The following is a 24,494-nucleotide window of genomic DNA, read 5'->3' as shown; positions in this document are numbered from 1 at the left end:
AGGTACGTTGGATTGAAAGTATTGGGCTCCTTCCATGTCACCATACTCATGATTACCAACCTCAAGCTTCGTTGCCATTAATGCCATGTCATTTGTGCCATAGGGTCCATCATTCCCTCCCAGTTAGAAAGGATTCATCCTCGAATCTACAAAATCATATAAAGATAAATCAGAAACATTAAATATGGCACTAACATTGCCATAAGAGCTAGGCAAATCAATCTTGTAAGTATTATCATTAATTCTTTTCAAAACTTGGAAAGGTCCATCTCCTCGAGCTTGAAGTTTGGACTTCCTTTGATTAGGAAATCTTTCTTTCCTTAAATGTAACCAAACCCAATCTCTAGGCTCAAAGATCACACGTCTCCTGCCTTTATTAGCTTGCTTGGCATATTTCTCATTCTTTTGCTCTATGTTTGCTTTAACCTTAGCATGTAAGTCCTACACAAACTCAGCTTTTTTCTTGCCATTAATGTTAGTATGCTCAAAAAAAGGCAGAGGTAAAATATCAATAGAAGATAATGGATTGAAACCATAAACAATTTCAAATGGAGAATAAGAAGTAGAAGAATAAATAGCCCTATTGTAAGCAAATTCAATATGAGGTAAATAATTCACCCAATTCTTCAAATTCTTTTGAATTATTGCTCTTAGCAGTGTAGTCATAGTTCTATTAACTACCTCAGTTTGACCATCAGTTTGTGGATGGGCAGTAGTGGAAAAAAGTAACTTAGTCCCTAATTTATGCCATAGGGTACGCCAGAAGTGACTAAGAAACTTCACATCCCTATCACTCACAATAGTCTTAGGTAAACCATGCAAACGAACAATCTCTTTAAAGAATAAGTCAGCAATGTTAATAGCATCATTAGTCTTAACACAAGCAATAAAGTGTGCCATCTTAGAAAATCTGTCAACAACAACAAATATGGAATCTTTGCCTGCAGAAGATTTAGGCAATCCAATTACAAAATCCATAGAGATGTGTTCCTAAGGGTGAGAGGGGACAGGTAAAGGAGAGTAAAGTCCATAAGGTTGGACCTTAGATTTTGCCTATCTACATTTAATGCATTTATCACAAACAGATATGACATCTTTTCGCATGTCAGGCCAAAAGAAATGATCAGAAAAAATAGCCAAAGTTTTCTCTACACCAAAGTATCCCATCAAACCACCACCATGCGCTTCCTTAGTAAACAACTCATGCATAAAACAAATAGGAATGCATAATTTATTTTTCTTAAAAAGAAATCCATCAAATCTAAAGAAATCACTAGATCCATGATTTTCACAAGATTTCTAAATATTTTTAAAATCAAAATCAGTTTTATAAGATCTTTTAAAATCTCAAAGCCAAGTAATTGAGCATGCAAATAGAAAAATAATATATACCTTTGAGATAAGGCATCAGTAATGATGTTTTCTTTACCTTGCTTATGCTTAATCACATAAGGAAAAGTCTCAATAAATTCCATCCAGCAAGCATGTCTCTTATTCAACTTACCTTGAGACTTGAGAAACTTTAAACTTTCATGATCAGAATGAATGATGAATTCCTTGGGCCACAAATAATGTTGCCACGTTTCTAAGGCCCTCTTTAGAGCATAGAGCTCTTTGTCATAGGTAGAATAATTCAAAGCTGCACCATGAAGCTTTTCACTGAAGTAAGCTATGAGCTTAGAATCCTGCATTAAAACAGCACCTATACCAATACTAGAAGCATCACATTGAATTTTAAATGCTTTAGAGAAATTAGGCAAAACAAGTAACGGGGCATTAGTCAATTTATCCTTTAGGGTTTGGAAGGCCCTGTCTTGTATCTCACCCTATTTAAAGGTCACATTCTTCTTAACAAGTTCATTAAGAGGGACAGCAATGCTAGAGAAATCCCTAACAAATCTCCTATAAAAGCTTGCTAAGCCATGGAAGCTTCTCACTTCACTTGCATTCTTAGGGGTTGGCTATTCACAAATAGCCTTAACTTTCTCCTCATTCACATGAATTCCCTGTGATCCAACAACAAATCCCAAAAAGATAACAAAGTCTATGTAAAAGAAACACTTTTGAAAATTAGCATATAACTTATATTCCCTCAAGGTGTCAAACACAGTTTTAAGATGATTCATATGATTAATCAAAGATTTACTATAAATTAGAATATCATCAAAGTAAACCATAACAAACTTGTCTATAAACTTTCTAGAAACTTGGTTCATTAATGCCATGAAAGTACTAGGAGCATTAGTCAAACCAAAAGGCATAACTAACCATTCATATAATCTAAATTTAGTTTTAAAGGCAGTTTTCCATTTATCACCCTCTTTCATATGAATTTGATGATAACCACTTCTAAGATCAATTTTAGAAAAGATAGAAGCACCATGCAACTCATCAAACATATCATCAAGTCTAGGGATAGGGTAACGATACTTTACAGTGATTTTGTTAATTGCTCTACAATCAACACACATCCTCCAAGATCCGTCTTTTTTTGGCACCAAGATAACAGGGACAGCACAAGGGCTAAGGCTCTCACGCACAAAGTCTTTCATCATCAATTCCTCTGCTTAATGCTAGATCTCCTTAGTCACTTCAGGGTTAGCCCTATAAGCAGGCTTGTTTGGAATAGTAGCTCCGAGCAAGAAATCTATCCTATGCTCAATTCCTCTTAAGGGAGGAAGTCCATCAGGAATCTCATTAGGGAATAGATCTCCATAATCCTGCAATAAAGAGACAATACTAGAAGGCAAAGTGGGGTCAAGAGTGTCAGTAGAAAAATAAATATTCTTAGGAATTTCAATAAGAGCTTGCTCACTCATCAAGGCCTCTTAAATCTCACTTTTCCCACATAATAATATTTTCTTTTCACTATTTTCCTTCACTCCCACCATTCTATTTTCTTCTTTTCTCACCTTCTCACCACTCTTTTTCCTCTTTTTTGATTGATTTTCAAGTAAAGTAATACTCTCTTTCTTTTCTCTCTCACTCATGCCACAATCAAGGAGATCTTTCTTTTGCTTGTAATCTTGAGCAATCTTTAGTTGATCTTCATAGGCTTGGATGGGCCTAAGAGGATTTAATACAACATTCTTACCTTTAAAAGGCACCTTGTAACAATTTCTGAAACCATCATGAGTAGCCTTATTATCAAACTGCCAATGCCTACCTAATAACAAGTGCTGAGCAAGCATAGGGGCTACATCATATAATACATCACAAGTATAAACCCCAACAAAGAAAGTAATAAACATTTGCTTAGAAACCCTAATTTCAGCACAATTATTCAATCATTGCAATTTGTAGGGCTTAGGATGTGGAGTTAAAGGTAGAGATAATTTATCTACAAGTAAAGTACTAGCTACGTTAGTGCAACTACCACCATCAATTACCATGCTACACACTTTCTCTTTGATAAAGCATCTAGTATGAAAAATATGCTCGCGTTGCTCATGTTCATCATTCTCCTTTGGTTGAATATTGAGAGCTCTTCTTGCCACCAAGATAGAGTCAACTACACCATTGCATTCAAGCTCATCATTTGATTCATGGGAGGTAGAATCATCATCAACATTATCAGCATGATCTTTATCACTTTCATGCACACTATTATAGCCACCATCATCTCTCAAGATCATAACTCTTTTATTGCTACAATCTCTCACCATGTGGCCCACACTATGACATTTGAAACACTTAATAGGAGAAGCATTAGATGAATAAGAAGAAGGTTTAGGGTTAGAAGTTTTACCCTCATACTTGGCCTTTATTTCTTCCTTAACCTTGGATGTATCTTTGGCTTTGGAATCCTTCCATTTGGAAGTTGCCTTGAATCTTTCCAAGAGGACTTAGAACGTTTGTTCTTATTTCTCTGCTCCAACTTTATAGCCTTGTGTATGAGCTTTTCCTTGTCCATAAAAGTGTACAAGTCAATCTTATCTCTCAACTCTAGCCTCAAGCCATCCATAATTATTAACATTGCTTCACGTTCATTTTCTTGAATGTTTGCATGAAACTTTAAGATATTCAACTTGTGCACATACTCCTCCACTGTCATAGATCCTTGAGAAAACATTCTCAATTTTCTATTCAACTCTGTGTAGTAGTAGCTGGGGACATAAGCCTTTCTCAAGTACCTTTTAAGCTTCTCCCACGTTTTAATGGCCTTTTTCCCAAGTTGGCTTCTTTTGTATTGTAAATCTTGCCACCAATAAATAGCATAGTTAGTGAAATTTAAAGAAGAAATTTTTACCTTCCTTGACTTAAACAAATCAAGAGTCATGAAGATTTGATCCATCTTCATTTCCCAATCAAGGTATTTTTTTGGATTGTTGCTATTCTTGAATGAAGGATACTTTACTTTTTGGTCCGGTAAGTCAACATCACACTTTAAGGAGAGAAGAGGGCTCTTCATACTCCTCATCATTGCTGGGAGTTTCATGCTTCTTTCGTTTAGAAGAGGAAGTCTCCGGCTCATCTTTATCCTCCTTATGGAACCTATGATCAAGTTCTAAGCGAAGCTGCTGCAACTGTGTTTTGATAAGTTCTAAAACAGAGTTCATATCAATACTAAGGGATTCATCCTTGTTACTCATATTCACAGAAGCACTAGAAACTATATAAGATAAAAAATGGATCCTCACACACACAAACTCACGTGTTTACTCTCAAAATAAATAAAGTTACTCGTGTTTCACAAAAAAAAATTAATGGCTTTTTTTTTAATGATGAAAAACACACTTGCCTTTTACCACTCACTAAGCTTGTGGATAGAATTCAATAGTGAAACCAAACACAAATCAAGAAACTAAGAAACAATCAAGTAAATATCTTCTAAATTAAGGAAACTAGAAAACAAGCACAAGATAAAAAGAAGATTTTTTTTTTACAATTTTGAAACAAATAGGAAAGCAAAATTTTCAAATAAAATTAAGCTTGTAAAAGGAAAAACCACACGTGATAACAAAAATAAGAAAAAAAGAAATAAAAGTCAAAGAGTCAAATACTCAAAGATAAAAATAGAAAACTAAATAAAATAAGAGAGTAGGACAAATAGCAAATAAGAGAGTAGAGAATTTGAAAAGTGCTACCAAAAATTAAAAATAAGAAAGTGATCAATGTAGAAGACTTTTTTATCACCTAAGTTGACTTTTCTCTTTAGGCAACCTCTTGGTGACTTGGAGTTCAAGAATAGCCATTTTCTACAATCATAACTTATAGCAATATTTTTTTTTTTGTAATTTTTTTTTGAGTTTTTGGATTTTTTTCTCTTTTTTTTCAACACACTAACACTTTTTTTGCCTTTTTTTGCACGAATTTCTAGGTTTTTTTCTTTTTTTTTATAAGGCTAATAAAATGAAAACTCATAAAATGAAAAAGTCACAAGGATGAAGAAGAGAAAAACCAAAAGATAGAAGTAGATGGGGTAGATAAGAGATGATCACAAAAAGAAATAACTCAAGATGAAAAAGAAGAAGAAAGGACAAGAATTTGAACCAAAACTAGCAATCAAAGCCCTGATACTAATCTAATAGGGGACGCGGAAGCAGAATCGTACTAGTTTAGGGACAGAACCCTAACACAATAAAAACACAAGAACAAAAAGAAAGGGACAAAATTTATGATGAAAATAAAGAAAGAAAGGAAATAAACAATGGGATAAGGATCAAGGATAAGATCCTCTAGAGCACCTACCTTTAGGAACCTTAACCTTCGAAAACACCATAAGAGTTGATTACGCTCTTGATCACGTCTGTTTCTCACACAGGATGCCACCACAAAACACTAAGGCTCACAAGAGTTATAATTTCATTCAACTTCTCTTCCTTGCATTGGGCTAAGGTTTGCATCTCTTAGGCTTGACTCTTCATGAATTTGGATCTTAAGCACATTATATACATATGGATGCTCTCCTTTGGGCTTGAGAGGAGTGCCCCAATGCTCTCCAAGCTATTAAACTTCTTGCATAAGACTGAACAAAGCTTGCTTCATGGTTTTAGTTCGGGCTCTTGTCATTGGACATCCAATATGTTGTAATGGGTCTTTAGGTATGTTGGATTGAAAATATTGGGCTCCTTCCTTGTCACCATGCTCATGATTACTATCCTCAAGCTTTATTGCCATTAATGCTATGTCATCTGTGCCATAGGGTTCATCACTTCACTTATTAATATATGAACCTAAAATTGTGAATTGGTGAGCATGTAGTTGTAAAAATCTCAATTTGATATCATGATGAATCCTAGTTCTGAATATATGAATCATAAATTCTATACTTTGATTTGTGAAAAAATGAATTTGTAGTTGTGAATATTCAAACTTTAAGTTGTAAATTTATTAAGTTGGCCAAGATGAACATGTCAACATCAAACAAGATTTTTACTTCCAAAGGACAATTAATTGTTAATATGTAAATCTATTACCAAAATTAAAAACTAATAATTTTGAGTGCTATGATAATAATTTTTTCAAAAACTTATTAATAAGTTTTTACACATTTTTACATGAATATTTTACAAAGCTTTTCTAATGTGTTTTTAGGCTCTGATCATAAATCCTCCTTATGTCCAGTGGCTCAATGCATAAGTTAGCTATAGGTTCATCTATATTTGAATAGTTAGATGTCTCATGAGTTGGAAATCCTGCCTCCTTCTCATTCCTAGGATGTAAGTTGTGAGTTTTACGTGCTGCACCTGTATCGCCACATTCCATATCCCAAGGTCTAGTGTGGTCTTTATCTTTAAAATCTTTAGAATGGATGTTTCTCAGCAATGTCCTTAACAATCAAATCCACCAAGCGTGCCAAAAATTGTGCTGGCTTGATTTTTAGGGAAGGGGTCTGAGTGTTGCGGCCATTCGAGTATGTGTGCTTGTGTGTACGAAGCATGCAAGAGGAGTGTGTCATCAAAAAAGTGTGAGTTTGATCAAATAATCAAGCAGGTTCTTAAGGTCTTTTATCAAAATTTTGTTTCGAGAGTCAAGTATGTGTGAGAGCAATAAAGAGTGTGTTGTGCTGAGTGTAGGGCTCAATGGTATTACTAGTAAAGTGAGTACAATTGGGTGCTCAGTGAGGCAGAAAAGGGAAATATGATTATGAAACTAGCCTAGGAAGTCGATTTTGCATAGAAAAGGTAATTCTCACTAGGCAAAGTTGAGTAATGCAGGGTTAGGATTGGTGTTTTATTTATCCATGGCTTTATTGGAGTGCGGGTTGCTAGATCTCCATGGGTGGTGATCCTTGAGTGGATCTCTAAATATTTTCATTCCTAGATTGCTGGCTCTTAGGGAGCCTAGTATGCTAATTCTGTTAGGGGTTCATTGATCCATGACTTTGCTAGAATGTAGATCATTGGATCTATATAGGTGGTAATTTATGAGTAGATCTCTAAGTACTTTAATTCCTAGATTGCTAACTAGCTCTTAGGGAGCCTAATACTCTGATTCTGGGGGTGCATTGATCCATAACTCTGCTAGAGCATGGATCTTTGTCTCTCTCTGGGTGGTGATCTATGAGTGGATCTCTAGGTACTTTGGTTTCCAAATCGCTAGCTCTTGGGGAGCCTATTACTTAGGACAATCTTTTGAGTTATCAGGTTTAGGGAATTTATCCTCATATTCAAAGTTTTTGATTTGCGATGGTGCCATTGGTGCACATGCATGCATCCCACCAAGCATGCCAAAATTATTTTTGATGGTTTTTTGTACAAGCGTGCTAAAGGAGAGTGTCATCAAATGATGCAATTTACTTGACTTTTAAATCAAACAATGAGTTTTTGAGGTTTTTCACCACAATTTTCCCATATACAAGTGCTTTAAAATAAAGGGAATGAAGGAATAAAGATGGAAAAACATGTAAGAATTGCATGGTAAGAGTAGCCATGATATTGATAATGCTAAAAAGGAAATTGCAAGAAATAAAATATGGAAAACTAAGAGGAAAAGTGCTAGCACGCTATTATGTTGTGGATTTCCAATAGTGACAGAAATAGAATAGAGGTAGAAGGGTAGATAGAAAGGAAAGAAGAATAGAGGAGAGAAGAAGAGGAAGAGAGAGAATTAGAGATGATTAGAGAGACATAGGGAATTCTTAATAATACGCTCCTATTGATCAAAGGTAGGATTACAAGTCAAATGACTTAGTGTTTATATGCTCCTTAATGAGATCCTAACAACTATCTTCCTATAACTAACTTTAATGAACTAACAGTAACTAACCTCTCAATATTACAATTCCATAACAATACCCCCTCCCAAAAGAGTTTTGACCTCAAAGGTCATGTGCAACAATTTGAGAGTATTTTCTACTGACATATTGAAAAGAGAGCACTAAACTCCTAAAAGTTACTGTTCATTGTCCACTATTCACTCAATGTCCACTATTCACTTTACTGTTCAATGCTTGAATAAAGTAAAGAAACTCATTTAGACATGATACTAACATCATTTTAATCAATTCCCCTCTATACCATAGCAAAACAATTAAATAGGTAGGAAGTAATTGAATGATTGAAGCCTAGTAAAGAACTTCCTTCATTAATGTACTTGTGTAAATAATATTGCCCCCGTTATTTGACCTTTGAGCCCATATATTTACAATAGATGATAGCTGGTCTAACATCCAAGAAAGTTATGCATAATTAATTAACTTAATGAGTGTGATTAGTGAATTGATGAGGTGTGTGGCCAAAGGGCTCTAATTAGTGTATTTGGCTTTGATTTTAGCCCAAGATGTGAGTCTGGACTAAAGTCAAGCCATCTAGGCAAGGAAAAGAGGAGGAAAAAGTTAATAAAAATTCTTTATGCCACATGTCGTGATGTGTGCACAATCTATCGAGGCACACAGAGGCATTATAAGCGTGCATTGGGCCTCTTTGTGCCTTGTGTCACGACAGGAGGCTACGCGCACCACAGCGCATGGCCATAGCTAAAAATCAGACTTTATTAGTTCACGTCTGTGTGCCAAAATAGAAGAAAAGGAAAGTAGAAATCAAAGAGCACAACTTGGATCTGCTAGGGTATGCACATTGGACCCTTGAGGATAGTTAAAGGCTTCCCAACACTTAAGGTAAGTATAATGAGCTTTCTTTCTTCCTTCCACTCCCATAGTTATGAGGATTTGGATTAGGGTTTGAATTGGGAGATTGATTTTTAGTCTATAAGAGTTATGCGTCTAAACCCATTAATTAAAATGAATATAATGAGAATAGTTTAAAGTATTTAAACTCAACATTAATGGTTTTATAAGTTATTGGTTGGGAGAGGTCCTTAATATTTGAAATTGCAAAAAAAAGGTTGTTGGTTGAGTTTGATACTCATTAATAGTGGTTAGAGGACTTATTAATGATGATATAAGTCAATTAAACCTAGTGAACCCATTAAATATGAATGGATATTGAATTATGTGATTGATAGAATAGAGAATGTGGAGATTAATATTTGTAAACTCACAAAAATGAGATAATGATAATATTATTCTGTTATGATTTTAGTATGGTTCAAATTGGCACCACCCAAGCCTGTGAAAAGCTTTAGAAGTTGGTATTGTGAGAGGTAAACCTTTGAACTCTCAAAGATTTAAAATAATTGAGGAAAACCTAGTTTATATAGTTAAATGTTAATTGATTTTTGTGAAGCATGGTTGATAATTTTTAACTATTGATGCAATATTTGGCAAAATGATAAACTCATGAATTGTGGTATGATTTTAAAAATAGAAACCTTTGACAAGCTATCTCTTTGTAATTAATGACTTGATAAATGGCTAATCATTATAAAATTTTTGAAAATGTGGTACTTAGCATATGGACTAAGTTGGGTGTGTGAGTATGGATTTGTGGGTCCATGTGATGTGATTTGTTAATTTGAATGCATAATCATTGTGAAGTTTTGCATAACTTGATCATTGGTGGGACTTCACCAAGGGAGAGGAGTAGATTGATAAACCCACTTGGTATTAGTAGTGACCATTAGAATCAGAAGGTGGCCCTTGTCTCATGATTGATTCAGGATTGTCTCACTTGTTGTATGAGGGACTCGAATCTAACTAGTATAATATCTTAAGTTTTCAATCTTGAACTTATCAATATTTTTAAGGGTATTTTGGTCAAATTAGATAAATTATTGATTAATGACATTTATAAGAGACTAATATAATTTTTGAATCATTGGACAGCCTTAAAAGAAGGCTAAGTCGAAGTTCAAATAGGCTATATCATAGAGGAAAGTTTAAATGGTGGTTGGCGCACATGCAAAACCAGCCTTTATCAGACTCGTAAAAACAAACTAAAACCAGAGGAAAGAAAGAAGGGAAAATGAGAGAGCGACAGAAGAGACTTAGGGCAGTTAGGGCATGATCTTAAAGGCATCTTGGAGGCATATTAAGCTTACTACACCTTGGGTAAGCTTCCCTTTCTTCTCCCTCTCCTTTTTATGCGAATTTTGATACTTTTGGGTATGGTTGAGGCTTGTTTTCAGTTGTTCTTGGGTAATGGATGAACCCATTGACTTATTTAAGGTCTTGTGGAGTCAAATCAAGCTCTAACCCTAAGTTTATGGGCTTTATGGTGATTTAAAATTTTTGTTAAGGATTTGGTCAAACTTTAGATATAATTTGAAAGTTTTTGGACAATGTAGATGGTTAGATGATGATTTTGGTATATTTGGATGCTAAATAGGATTGTTAGAGTTTTTATGAAGGGTTGATGTTGTTAAATAAGAAATTTAAGAGTTATGGGTGCTTGAAACCTTGTGAATTTGGGGTTTTATCAAAGTAATAATTAATAATTATCACTTAATTATATAGATTAAGGGTGGTTCGAGTGTTATTTTGTAAGTGGGAACGTGTGGAGCTGATATTGAATCACGATAACCCTTTTTGTGACAAAAGGTTGAGGTAATGGAATAATTTACACTATTTGATTATATTGCTTAACTGTTTATGAGTAGATATGTTAATTTTTTACTTGAGATTTGTTAACCTTGTATGTTGCAAAATGTGACTTTGTGCATGCAAAATGATTTGCAAACTATAAGAAGGGTGAAAGTTTTATATGGATTGGTTGAGAAATGTGATACGTTTATGCGTTATATATAAGATATATGAGCATGATCATATTAGAGGGTGGGAGTTCACCCGTAAGAAGGAGTAATGGAAATTCATATAGCATGTATCTCCTTAGTGTCTAGTGCAGTATGGTGTCGAAGATTATCTCCTTAGTATTCATGCTAGATATGACATTGGAGAGTAACGTTCCTTAGCATTAATGATGCGATATTGGAGTAATGACACCCTAATTCATGTGCAATAAAAGGAGACTATAGTCCAGAAGTGGGATATGACACTTTTGGTCGGGTAATGCCACTAATGAAGGTGAGCTCGGGTCATTATAAATGTGTACTTAGCCCAAGAGCCTATGGTTTCAGTCAGAGTGATATAGAGGCTCAGATGGTAGAATGATCATGCTAGAGTAGAAATGAATGTTGATCATGAAAAAGACTATCTTGAACTATGTTAAAAATATGGTTTGCAGTATATAAACTTTACTCACTTTTAGTTGTGCGTGTTAATCGAAGTAGTGAATTATTCTATTACTAAAATGTTTATCTTACCTGCCAGCTTAGAAGCATTTGAGCCGTGGCGCATTAACCCTTAACCGTGGCACATGTCACATTTTTGGTACAAATTAAATTTTGAGTTTTTACTAGTATAAAATATGAAATTTACGGGGTATCTTTTACATTGGTTGGAAGGCAAATGGTGTAAAAAGTTAAGGCGGTAGCATTTTTCTAATTATGGTGAAGTATTCTACAGTTTTTACATCGGGTAGCCCTTCACCCGATGTAGAAAATAGACTTTCTACATCAGGTGGGGTGAGGCCACTCGATGTAGAATATGTTTTTATATCGAACAAAGGTGATAAGTTTGGATTCTTTTGCCCTCGTCGAATGACAGAGAAAGGTAATACTCCAGAGTTAAGGGCCGAGTACCTCCAATAGAGAATATGTGAAGTCAAAACGAACTTTTTTATGGCTCTATATGTGCACTCATAAGGATCAATTTATAATTAATAGTTTTTTTTCAATGTAGATTTACTTTAACTCGTATCATATTTAGCAAGAAACATTGGTAGTTATTTGTTCTTTCAATTAAGAGCAACACTTTCATCTTTTTATGCTCCTTCCATTACAAACTTGGGAAAGAAATGAAGAAGACAATAGACTTGTAAGAATATTTTTACTAAACTATTTAATTTAATTTTTTTTGAATATATTATTTACTAACTTGGTGATCTTGATCATATGGCAATGAGAACATATCAAAATGAAGTCTTACAAAAGCATGGACATAAGCTCAAGGATCCCATGTGGATCGAGCTAAAGGTGATGCTATACTTTATTAATATGTTCAATTATTAAAATTTCTTAGTAATTTTTTATGATTTATTCTTATACAAAGTCATAGATAACCGGTGAAAATAAACTTGTGCAGTCTATATGTCATGAGACACATGCTCAACATCATCACATTAGGCATGACCGAATTTACAAAAGAGGTAAATATATTTTTAAAATTTTTATTTTATTATGTTATTTGAAATTGATTAATACGCTTATTTTATGAATCATATTTTAGATATTCGACAATTCAAATGCATTTCCTAAAGCTAAAATTGAAGATATTTGCATACGTTGGGCAACCTATTTTGGAAAGAATTTATGAGGTTTATAAAATGTTTCATATAATTTATTCAGTTTGTTAGTTTTAGACAAGTTTTAACTTTGATAGTTGACATAATTTAAAAAATTGTTAGTTTTTTAATAGTTAAATAGTTTTGTATAGTTGATAATGCTTGATAGACAATTATTAATAAATTGAGCTGTCTGATTTGGCTTTGAAATTTTTTATGCACAGGAATGGTTAAAATTGATAAAATAAATATAGAATAAAAAAATTAAATACTTTTTATATCATTTATTACCATAACTGCTGTAGGATATAATATTTTTTACATCATTGATGTAAAAAGTTTCAGGTAAGTTTTTTTAAATTTTTTGCATATAATTTTCAACATCAGCTTTATAACCGATGTAGAAAGACGGGACATTCTACATTTCCTGAAACAACATCGCCTCTTTAATCATTGTAAAAATTTATTTTTGTACTAGTGTTTAACACAAATGTTGGGCTACATTTGATTTTTAGGCTTCCACATTACTTTAAAAACCTTGTTTTATGCTTAATGAAAAGGTTTGGTAGAGTTTTAAATGTTGAAATCTTGGGATTTCTTGAAAAATGGGTTGAAACTTGTCTTCCATTCATAAAAGGTGACAACTTGGTAATCTTTGTGGGTAATCCTATGATTACCTCGATTTTGATGTTAGTGTTTAGATTTGGCGAATTTACAGCTGGCACCCACTAAGACCACAAAAGCAATAACCATTTGAAATAGAGGAATTTTGTCTTTAACTTATACACCCACATGTGTAATACTTCTACCATGCTAACACCTGTCTATTTGCCCAGTCATGAGAGACATGTTGCTACCCTTTTTGTCCTTCTCCTTATTTTTTCTTAGTTTTAGTGGTTCATACCACCTTTATGAGTCCCACCAAAAGAAAGAGATAGGTGCCTTTGACTTTTCAGCACTTAAGACACATCCCCATGTGATCTTCTGAGCAGTGGAAGCATAAAACTCACCCAAAAAAATAGTAACACACAATATTTCAAGAAAAGAAGTAGACATTAAAGATTTTTTCGAAAATACAAAAACAAAACTGTCATGGAAAAACTAGAGAAGACAGCAGTGAAGACGACAACCTTCCTAAACCAAATCTATCTTCTTCTTCAACAGTCTTATCATCTTCTTATGATTCTTGCATGTTAATGCATTCATGGTTTTACGATGGAGAAGAGAAACCTTCTTCTTGAGCCAATTGACCCATATCAAATTTGAGGTGCAGAGGTTGAGTATTGGCTCTAGCACTCATAGTCACATTATTCTTGACAGATGCTCTCTTTTCAGCTTGCCTTTACAACATAATCTCCTATATTTGTGCCGAACTCCTTGGTTCTTGCATCATTCTTGGTTTAAAGAGATGTGCTGGACCAACATAGTCTTCTTGTAAGCCTCTAATATATGCATCCACTAAATATTCTTGCGTAAATTGTAGCTTGGAAGAAATAGAATCAAAGGTATTGTTGTAGTCTACTAAAGTCCCTTATTGTCATAACCTTGTTAAGTTACCCATGGGTGCTTCATATGAAAGCCTAAAGCATTTTGTAATAGCCTACTGCCATTCATTGCCTTCTTCTTGCTCCCTCATTAATATTTAAATCTGATTAGACAACCTAATAACACGATTGCTCCCTCATTTTCTTGCTCCCTCATTAGTATTTACAATCTATTGTTCAGTTCTGTCCAACCTTGCTTCCATTGCTTTTTGAGGATTTTTTTCTAGCCTCGGGTCTTCACCATGAATCGTGGAATAAAGGAAAGAACGGACAAGAAAAGGAAAGAAAAGGAGGCCAAGGAACGCCTGCTCTAATACCATTGTTGTAAATTTGTAATAGTGACAAAAATAGAATACAGGTAGAAGGGTAGATAGAAAGGAAAGAGGAATATAGGAGAGAAGAAGAGGAAGAGAGAGAATTAGAGATGATTAGAGAAACATAGGAAATTCTAAATAATATGCTCTTATTGATCAAAGATAAGATTACAAGTCAAATGACTTAGAATTTATAGGCTCATTAATGAGATCCCAATGACTATCCTCTTACAACTAACTCTAATGAATTAACAGTAACTAACCTCTCAATATTGCAATTACATAACATATTAATGTTGTTATGCTAGGAGCTAACGCTTAACAAATAGCTGGAGAAGTTTAGTACTATCTCCTGAATGCGTGAGACGTTAAGGCATTATGTCAAATTTGCCATCGGATAAAAGGAGTCGTGTTAGGCAAAGTAAAAGATGATGCAAAGTCAAGATTTTTTCACTAAGCAAGTAGATTTTGGGTTGAGTTGTTGAAGTGTTTAGAGAGATTGTTGAAAATATGTGTTTAGAGTTCAAGAAATTTGTATGTGTGTGGTGTCTTTCCTTTTATAGACACACATTTGCAGTTTTTTCCATGGCTCCTTGCTCTAATTTTTAGGGCCACTAATGCTTCACCACTTTTGTCTCCTTACAAAAATGATACATGCTTGATCAAGTCTTTCCATAACTTCTTTCTTTCTAGAAAACCTTCATAGACTTGGGCCAAAATTATTATTTTTAGCCAAAATAGTTGGGCTTAGGGCAACGATCATATTTTACCCCAAACACTTATACTAAATTTAATAAAATGGTATATAAACTATAAAAACACTATTAAAGTGTTCAAAATTTAAAATAGTTGTAATATTAAATATTTATACATATTTTTTAAAAACTTACATTCTTATTAATTACATACAAACAAAGAAATGCCCACGTAGTGTATAATTTTTGTTTCATATATTGTTCCATTGAACCTCCATCGATTACAAAAAAGAATTATAATTTCTACATTTAAGCTTCCAAATTTTAGTAAAGTTCATTAGTTTTCTAATCAAGTATACTTTGAAGAAACGTTTGAATAGTTTAACATTTATTGTTTATATTGTATTAAGGCTTTTCTTGCAGCTTGGATAATCCATCTGTAAATTTAGAACTGCTTTTTTTTTTTTTGAGTAATGAATTTATTCTTTCACTAAAAAATTCATTTTGGTCTACAGCGATTTTTTATGGTCAATAAAAAAACCTTTGCCTTTAATTGGTATATTCAATTTTCTTTTGAGAATATGTCTGCTATTATTTTAATAAAAAAATCCCAAGCTACCATCTGCCCTAATATTTTTTGGGAGAATGAAAATTAAGGACCTTTTAAGAACATTAATCTCAATTATGGATCGTGAAATTTTAAAATCTCAATTAAGGATTATGGTCTTTAATTGTGATAAAAAAATGTAATTTGTACGGTGGGATTCACTAACGCGACTTGAGAATTCACTAACCCAATTTGAAAAAATTACTAACATATATTGTGAAAACATAAAACCCCACTTGAAAATGGAATGTTTAACAAAAAAGCGTCACTCGGGAATTCATTAACTAGACTTAAGAAAATTTTTAATGTATATTGTGAAAAAATGAAACCCTACTTGAGAATTATTAATAAAAAGTAACTTATCCAAATTGATGTTTTTTATTAAACAATTGATTCCAAGTAAAGTTTCATGTTTTCACAATATACGTTAGAAATTTTTTCAAATTAAGTTAGTGAATTCTCAAGTGGCGCTTTTTGTTAAACAATTAATTTTTAAATGGAGCTTCATATTTTCACAATATACATTACAATTTTCTCAAGTTGGGTTAGCGAATTTTCAAGTGGCAATAATGAATTACACCTCACAAACTACATTTTTTTTATCACAATTAAGGACCATGGTCCTTGACTAAAATTTTAAAATTTTACAATCCATAATTAAGATTAATGTTTTTAAAAAGTTCTTAATTGTCATTCTTTTTGTTTTTTTTTCCTTGATGATGTTGGAGCTGTGAATAAAAAAGAAAAATGAGAAGGAAGAAAATGATGAAAAAGAAAAGGCACATGGAGAGCACCGCCATTGGAGGAAAACAGTGAAGTGTCTCACTCCCTCTCTCACTGTCTCGTGTGGGACACAAAATATAAAATAGTAAGATGTGGCGGAGGAACCAACCGAGCAAGAAATTGCATAGAGCCAAGCCACCACTCCGTATACAACAAAATGCACGAGTGTGGTTGAGTGCCTTTCCAAAGTATGGTTTTAACGATAGCTCACTAACTAATTTATATTTAATCATTATTGAATTTAAGGCTGAACAATTTCTCTAGCATTATTAACGTTTTGGGATAATTATAAAGCATAAATGAACAAATTGACTCTTAAATTATATGTTTAGGAACGTTTGCGATCATAAACTCATTTTTTATATAATAATTTTTTTCAACTTTTAAAAATAGTACATTCTACTATCTACCATTAACAAAAATTAATTTTGATTATTAGTTGATGAAAAATAAAAGAAAAAAGTTCAAAAATTACTAAAAACAGAATAAAAAAATTATAGTAAATAATCCAAAAATTACAAATAAGGACTGATAAAAATTTCAAAAAATGATTAAGAAATTTTTATTGGTCCTTTTGTGTAATTTTTGAGATCATTTTGTGTCATTTTTTTGTAACTAATTATTAAAGTTAACTTTTCTTAATGGCATGGCTAAATTGTATCATTTTTAAAAGTTAAAGAAGAATATTATATCAAAATGAGTTTAGGATTTCAAATGCTTTTAAACTTATAATTTAAAAGCTAATTTTCTCTTTTATCCTAATTATAAATAGGTATCAAATATGGAAATTAATTATTTTCTTAGTCATATTTATAGATTAAACTCCTATATTTACATATCAAGCTTTTGTGTACACAAATAGTTAGAAAATGTGATCAACCATTTTTTTTTATTTGGGACCTATATAATTACAACAAATTAATTTCAAATCATATTAAAAATATTTAATTAAAAACAGATTTCTGACCACAATAAAAACACATTTCTAACAAATTATTTTAATGTTAATGTTCAAATGTGTGATAAATTGCTCCAACCATTTCAAACTTGAGTCAAACATGAATATAAATAATTTTAATACAAATTTAAACTTATCGTAATTTTCTAAAAATATAGATAATAAAAATATTCAAAGACAAAATTTTATTATTCGTATTGTACAGCAAGTTTACCAATTTACTCCTGAAGTGCTGAACTTTTTTCTTTCATATGTTGGAGGAGGACAAAAACTGATGAGCCACAGCAAGCTTGGCAAAACTGTTACTCCTCCGTTCAAAAATATAAAGCATTTTTAATTAAATTTTATTTTAATAAAATAATTATCTACTTTCAAACTAACCCTATTTTTTCATATTTACTCTATTAAACACCTTATAATAAATATAAAATCATTATTAATAAGAGCACTTTTAAAAAAAAAGACAATGATTACATCTCGAAAGATTAAAAATACCTTATATTTTTTAATATTCAACTCCTCAAAAAATACCTTACATTTTTAAACAGAAAAAGTCTATAAATTAAAAAAAATTAATCTATCACAGAATGAATAGCAAAAAAGTTAAGATATATTTTCACTTGATTTAATCACTATTAACTGTAATTTTAAAAATTTATAATAAATAACTAAATTAAACTAACTTCTTTAATTTAGGTAAAATTGTTAATAGTGTTTAGGGAAAACAAAAAGTTACTAAACCAGTTATTAGGGTTGAATTCAATGCACATTTTTTTTTGGGGGAAAAAAAGCTATATGAACAAAACCGTACAAAATCCAATAAATTACGTCTTGATGTCAGCCAGGCTATGGATTCCTGTTTTTCCGATCCAAAGAATTAAATCAGCTTGCCTAAAAATTTTAAATTTGAATCTTGGAATGTACTATAATTACATTAAATAAATATGTTAAAAATATTCTCAAAATACTCATTAGATCTTGATAATAACAGTTTTACATAGAGATTCAGATTAATTTGAGCAGAAGGTGACAGTACGTCAGATTTTCTAAGATATTGATGGAATTTAACAAAAAAAATCTACACCCTATAATTACCAAGGATGTGAATTAGAGTTTAGAAATAAACAAGCCCATATGATCTCAAGTCATAAGCTCAATGACTGCAAAATTGATCATTTGTTAAAGTTCAACTCTTATTTAAGAAGACTTAAAGACCGGGCTTGAAAGGTTAATTATATTTTTTATTTTTTGCATTTCTAAAATTAAAATTTTTAATTGTAATATTTTATATTTTTTAAAATACAAATTGTAATATTTAAAAATTAAAAATAAATAATAAAAATTTTACTTTTAAAATATAAACTAGAACTATGCATTATGCTCGAATGCCGATCAGCCCATCCCTGCTTGAGATATTCAGGCACATAGGGTCGTGCTTCAAGCTGAGCACTAGACAGGGGTAAAATTTTTTATTTTTTAATTTTTTGTGAATAATATTTATTTTATTATATGATTTTTTAAAAGTTATTATAAATTATATTATTTTTATGATCTTTTAGATATTTTCATCATTATAATTTTTTAAATCTCTTTCAAAATTTAAAATTTATTTTTAGTTTATCATTATGTAAAAATGGTATACAATTATTGTTGATTTGAAATTAAAAAAATTCTTTTGATTTTAATATTAATTTTATAAAAAAATATATTGATGATGATGATGATGTTTTTTCAAAGAAAACTTTTTATATATTTTTTTTAAAAATACTTGTAAAAATATTTTCGAATCACTTGTGCCAAACTCAACCCGAATAATTGGGCATCGGGTTGGCCCAAACTGTACATTGGGTAAGGGTGATGCGCAGCTTGACTTGCTTATGTGAAGCCTTAAATTATAAATATATATTTTAAAGTTTAAATTTAATTTTAAAATTAAAAATATTTTATTTTTTAAATGTAAAACAAAAACAAATCTAAACAAGCATCTCAAACTTAAGCGCCCTGAGCCTTGCCCAATTTCCCTAAGAAAGTACATTTTTTAATTCAATTTTTTATTAAAACTAAATTTAAACGCGCCACTCACGTGGACTGACCTTTATTCCTGACCTTATGGCATGAGTCTTGGTTTCAATGCACATTTATGTCGTGCCGTGAAAAAATGAATTGGCCGGCCGCAGGCATTAAGGTGGATATTAACATAAATGGAGTTTTGTAAAAGAAATCAGAACTTGGCTCTCTCTCTCTCTCTCGCATGCTGCTGTGCTTTGTGATGTTTCAAGTTCAACTCTGAAGCTTCTGACAGTTTCATCCTCTGACACACTGTAAATCCTACGAAACCATACTCCCTCCCTCCCTCTCTCTTCTGCTTCTGACTTTTTCAACGCTCCTTCTTTTAGGGTTTCAAAGTCAGACATCTCTCAAAAGCTCGGATTGTTTGCGTCATACTAGCACCATGGACTGAACAAATAATTTATAATTAAAATAATAAAATTTTTAATCCTATTACTTTAATTTTTATCAATTAAAATAAAAAATTAATTTATATTTTAAAATTTAAAAGATTAACATAATAACTTAAAAAATTATAAAAGATTGAATTAGAAAAAATAAAATTTTGAGATTAATTGATAAATAAGATAAATTTATGGGACTAAAAATTTTATTATTATTTTTAATTTATTAACAATACCATTTTATATAAATTTTGTATTATAAAGTAAAATGAAATGTAGGTCCAATGAATAGAATTTGAGATCAGCCATAATCGCGTTAATTACTTAAGAAGGCTACGGTTGTTTTTTTAATTTATACAAATTTTACATCAAACGCCAATATTTACACACACACACACATCCGTTTTAGAGTGTTAATTCTTTGTATATTCTTCTTTATTTTCAAAACAAGCCAAGCAACGATAAAATGTCCATATCCAAGAAGGTTTCAATTAACTAATAACTACTATTCTTCTAAGGATACTTTAATAATTATTATATTTATTTTTATTCTTTTACATCTATTTAATATTAGAAAGATTATTAAATGTTAAAATATTTTATTTATCCTCTCAGAGACATCTGATAAAATTGGAATTATATAGAGAAAATTGGCATAGTGCCCTAGCAAGGATGATACGCACAAATTGAGAATATTATATTTTTAGAATAAGGATATTTAATAAAGATAAAGTTAAAAATTTATTGAATTTTTAAATAAAATTAATGAAATTTAATTTTTTTTAATTTTGATGAAAATGTTGAAGTGATTTATGAATAGATTTAGGAGGATTACATATTAGACGGATTTAGAAATAAACATTTTAATTACATAAGCATTCATCACGAATTCTCATATATAGTTGCAAACAAGTTTATTTTTTGGCTAATACTTGCAAAGAAGAAATTAATTCGCAATTAGAAGCAATTTGTTTTTTTTTTTTTGGAATCTTTAAGAGAAAGAAGTTAAGGAACTTTAATTTTGAAATTAATAATCTCCATCGTTTCTTGTCCAATAATATGACATGGGACGAGAGATTAACTTTAAAGGAGAAAGAGATAAATACATAGCTTTCTGTTAATCACATCAACCAAAATAATATGATTGGATTATCTGGAATTTAGCCTCGATGCAAAACCTTTCACCAATCAAGCCCGGATGCTCTTTGATTTTCAAAATGATTACTTTCTTTTCCATTTTTGCATCACCGATTACGAAAATTTGCACGGTCAAAGAACCATTCGATGACATCGATTATAGTAGTGGTTAATTGATACTCATATAATTAACACATGTGATCTTATTTATTTCTGACCACTCGATTTGCCATAATTGGATGCCTGAAAAAACACTGGGCTATGAGAAGAATTTTTTTTCTCCCTATTCTTGATGATATTATTGCTCCTTATTAATGTTCCATAAGTTTTCAATTTGTTTAAGAAAAATCCATCCTTAAGTAAATTAAACTATTCGCAAAAAAATTCGATGTTGATTTTCCAAGGATTTTTGTGAAGCACACGAGTAGACATTAACAATACAAAGGATGGTGGGCAATCATAGTCATTGGATCAAGATCGTGCTGTTAAAAAACAAAATGTCATTTCCTTTGTGGTGTTGTTTCTGAAAAAATCTTTTCATGAAAACTTAACTATTCAGCACAGGACCGTCGTAATCAGATAACCGTGTTCATGCTTTTTTAGAGGAAACTCTGTGAAGTTGATCAGTCCATGATACTTGAGGAAAAAGTAAATACTTATTATTATTATTATTAGGGTTAAATTAAAAATTAATTTCTAAACTATAAATTCATATAAGTTTTTGGGATCCCAAACTTGCTTTTGGAGTAATGTTTTTTTTTTTTTTCAACTTTTTACAATGATGTAATATGACTTTTACTTAAAGAAAGTTTATTTTGACTAAAAAAATTATAGAAAATAATCTCATAAATATATACAAGTAATAAAAAATTATAAAAAAAACTAAAAATTATAAATAAGAATTCAAAAATTACAAGAAAAGAACATGTGTTTTTTTATGTAATTTTTTAGATATTTTTTATAATTTTTTGACCAACTAACATTTAAAGTCAACATTTAATTTGGTAAAAATATAGGTTATATTGTACCATTTTAAAAAGTTAAAATATATTATAAAAATATTACACCGGAAGAAAAGTTTAAAGCCACAAATATTATTAAATTTACAGTGTGGGAGTCAAATTATTATTTAACTCTTTATTATTATTTTGTGAATTTTCTCCTTGTGGACGAAAATTCAACCCCCTTGCCAGGGATTATGGCATAACACTGACCATTCAAAATTGTGCGTGAGAGTTTTTTGGATGAGTCCGTACAGTTGTGGAGCTGTTTAGGGGAGTGTGTACATGAACGTGCAAGAGTCCAATCAACTGGCTGTATGATTGTGAAGTGACATCGGCGTTTTGTTTTCGTGATGGAAATGTTAAAGTGATTTGATCAATGCAAATTTAATAAATTAATGCACATGCAAATATGCTAACTAAAGTTTTAGGTGAATAAAAATAATGTTTTTACTGAAATTACATAGGCCTTTCCCCTTATTTTAAAAATTCGAGCAAAAGTTTACTTGAAGTTTCTTGACGCTATGCATACATTCCTTCTGTTTTTAAATCTTACTCAATAAAGATTAAATTAATTCAAATATTTTCAAAGTATACACGAATCTCCCTTAAATATATAAGAAAATTATGTGTAATTTCCAAAATAAAAACAAAAATTCAAGGTAGATTGGTCATTGCAATATCTACTTTTTGAGTTTAACAAAATTCAATGGAAATTATAGGAAATATTTATATAATTTGCTAAAAAATTTCAGATATCTACACATGTCTCTTATATAACAATATTTATTCAACAGTTATAACTAAAAATGTTATATATTGGGAGATGGGAAAGAGAAAATTACACATTAAACAGTTATTTAAAAAACTGTTTAATATTGCGTGATAATATTCAACGGTTTATTAATATAACCGTTGAGTATATAAGCATATTACACTTCACCTCTTACTCAACAGTTAAAATTTAAAAACTATTGAGTATTAATCAATACTAAACAGTTATTAAAAATAAACTGTTGAATATATATACTATTTGAGTCAATTAATTTTTATTTTTTTAATATCTTGATACTCAACATTTATTTGGATTTAAACATTAAATATATATATATATATATATATGTATGTATGTATGTATGTATATATGGCAAAACAATATATTATATATATTATTCAAATTTATTTTTTTAGCAAAATAATATATATATATATATATTATATTATTTGAATATATATTATATATTATTACTCAACGGTTATGTCAAATAACCGTTGAGTATTTGATATTAATACTCAATGGATTTGACATTCAACCATTGGGTATAATAATATATTCAACGATTAGAAATATCTAACTGTTGAATATATTGATTTCTTAAGCTTCTTCCCTCCGTTAGTGAAAATGCACAGCCATCACAAGGACGCGTGTGAGAGTAAGACGAGAGCAGAGCAAACCCATTTCTTCTAAGACCCATATCTAGCCAATACTTATTTCCTCTGAGCATCAGTACAGTTTTAAGCAAAGAGAGTCAGAGAGCCATTTTCAATCATTTCCTCTGTGCATCAGTCACAACCGCCACCCATTTCCTCCATTTTCCTCTTCCTCTAAGATCCATTTTCAACCAAACCCTATTCCTCTTCCTCTTCCTCGTGAGCTCGTCTTCGTCTTGCTCTTTGTCTTCCTCTTCCTATTTCTCTTCTCAAGAGTAGGTGAGATACGTTTATTCTCACTCTCACCGTCGACCGGCCCTCAATCCTCCTGGTCCGCTATCTACCCCTGAAGTTGTCACTATCTCATCCTTTCTTCTATCAAGAGCAACCTCACACTATTGCTTTGTAATTTTTAAGGTATTTCTCTATCTCATTTGCTATCTCATTGTGTAGAGGAAGCTTCTGAGGTTGATAACATTGATTTTTAACTTAGAATTCAGATTAGTTGACTGGATTGGTTTGAGTTTGTGACAATTTGCTGGGTTGTATTGAGATTTAATTGTGATATTTTGTTGATTGATTTTATTGTTTCATGCCCCTTGTGGTTTGTTTTACGAAAGATAAGAGAGAAGATCAGAGTGCTTGGTTAGCTTTTAATTATTTAAATTTAGTTCAATATGTGGTCGAGCAATCTTGAATAAAATTTAATAAACATGTTTTTCATTAAGATAAACTAATTTTTTAAGATATTTAGTTTTGTACAAAATTTAGTAAACATGTTTTTAAGATAAGCTAATTTTTTTTCAATATGTGGTTAGCTTGTGATTATTAAATATTCAGTTCAATGTCTGCTAGGTTGTGATTATTTAGTTTATTAAGATAAATTAA

General features: G+C 31.2%; 1 non-coding gene across 1 annotated transcript; it reads left to right on the top strand.

Annotated features, from left to right (window-relative positions):
• Positions 1-20,640: 20,640 nt before the first annotated feature.
• On the top strand, positions 20,641-20,742 carry LOC129296618 (U6 spliceosomal RNA). Its single transcript, XR_008589847.1, has one exon. It is a non-coding gene; the product is annotated as a U6 spliceosomal RNA (small nuclear RNA).
• The last annotated feature ends 3,752 nt before the right edge of the window (positions 20,743-24,494 follow it).

This window comes from Prosopis cineraria, unplaced genomic scaffold (assembly GCF_029017545.1).
Source record: "Prosopis cineraria cultivar Desert tree isolate PC_DT_omini unplaced genomic scaffold, ASM2901754v1 PC1, whole genome shotgun sequence".
NCBI classification, from domain to species: domain Eukaryota; kingdom Viridiplantae; phylum Streptophyta; class Magnoliopsida; order Fabales; family Fabaceae; genus Prosopis; species Prosopis cineraria.
Note: the sequence above shows the minus strand (reverse complement) of the source record. Positions and strands in the feature narration are given on the sequence as shown.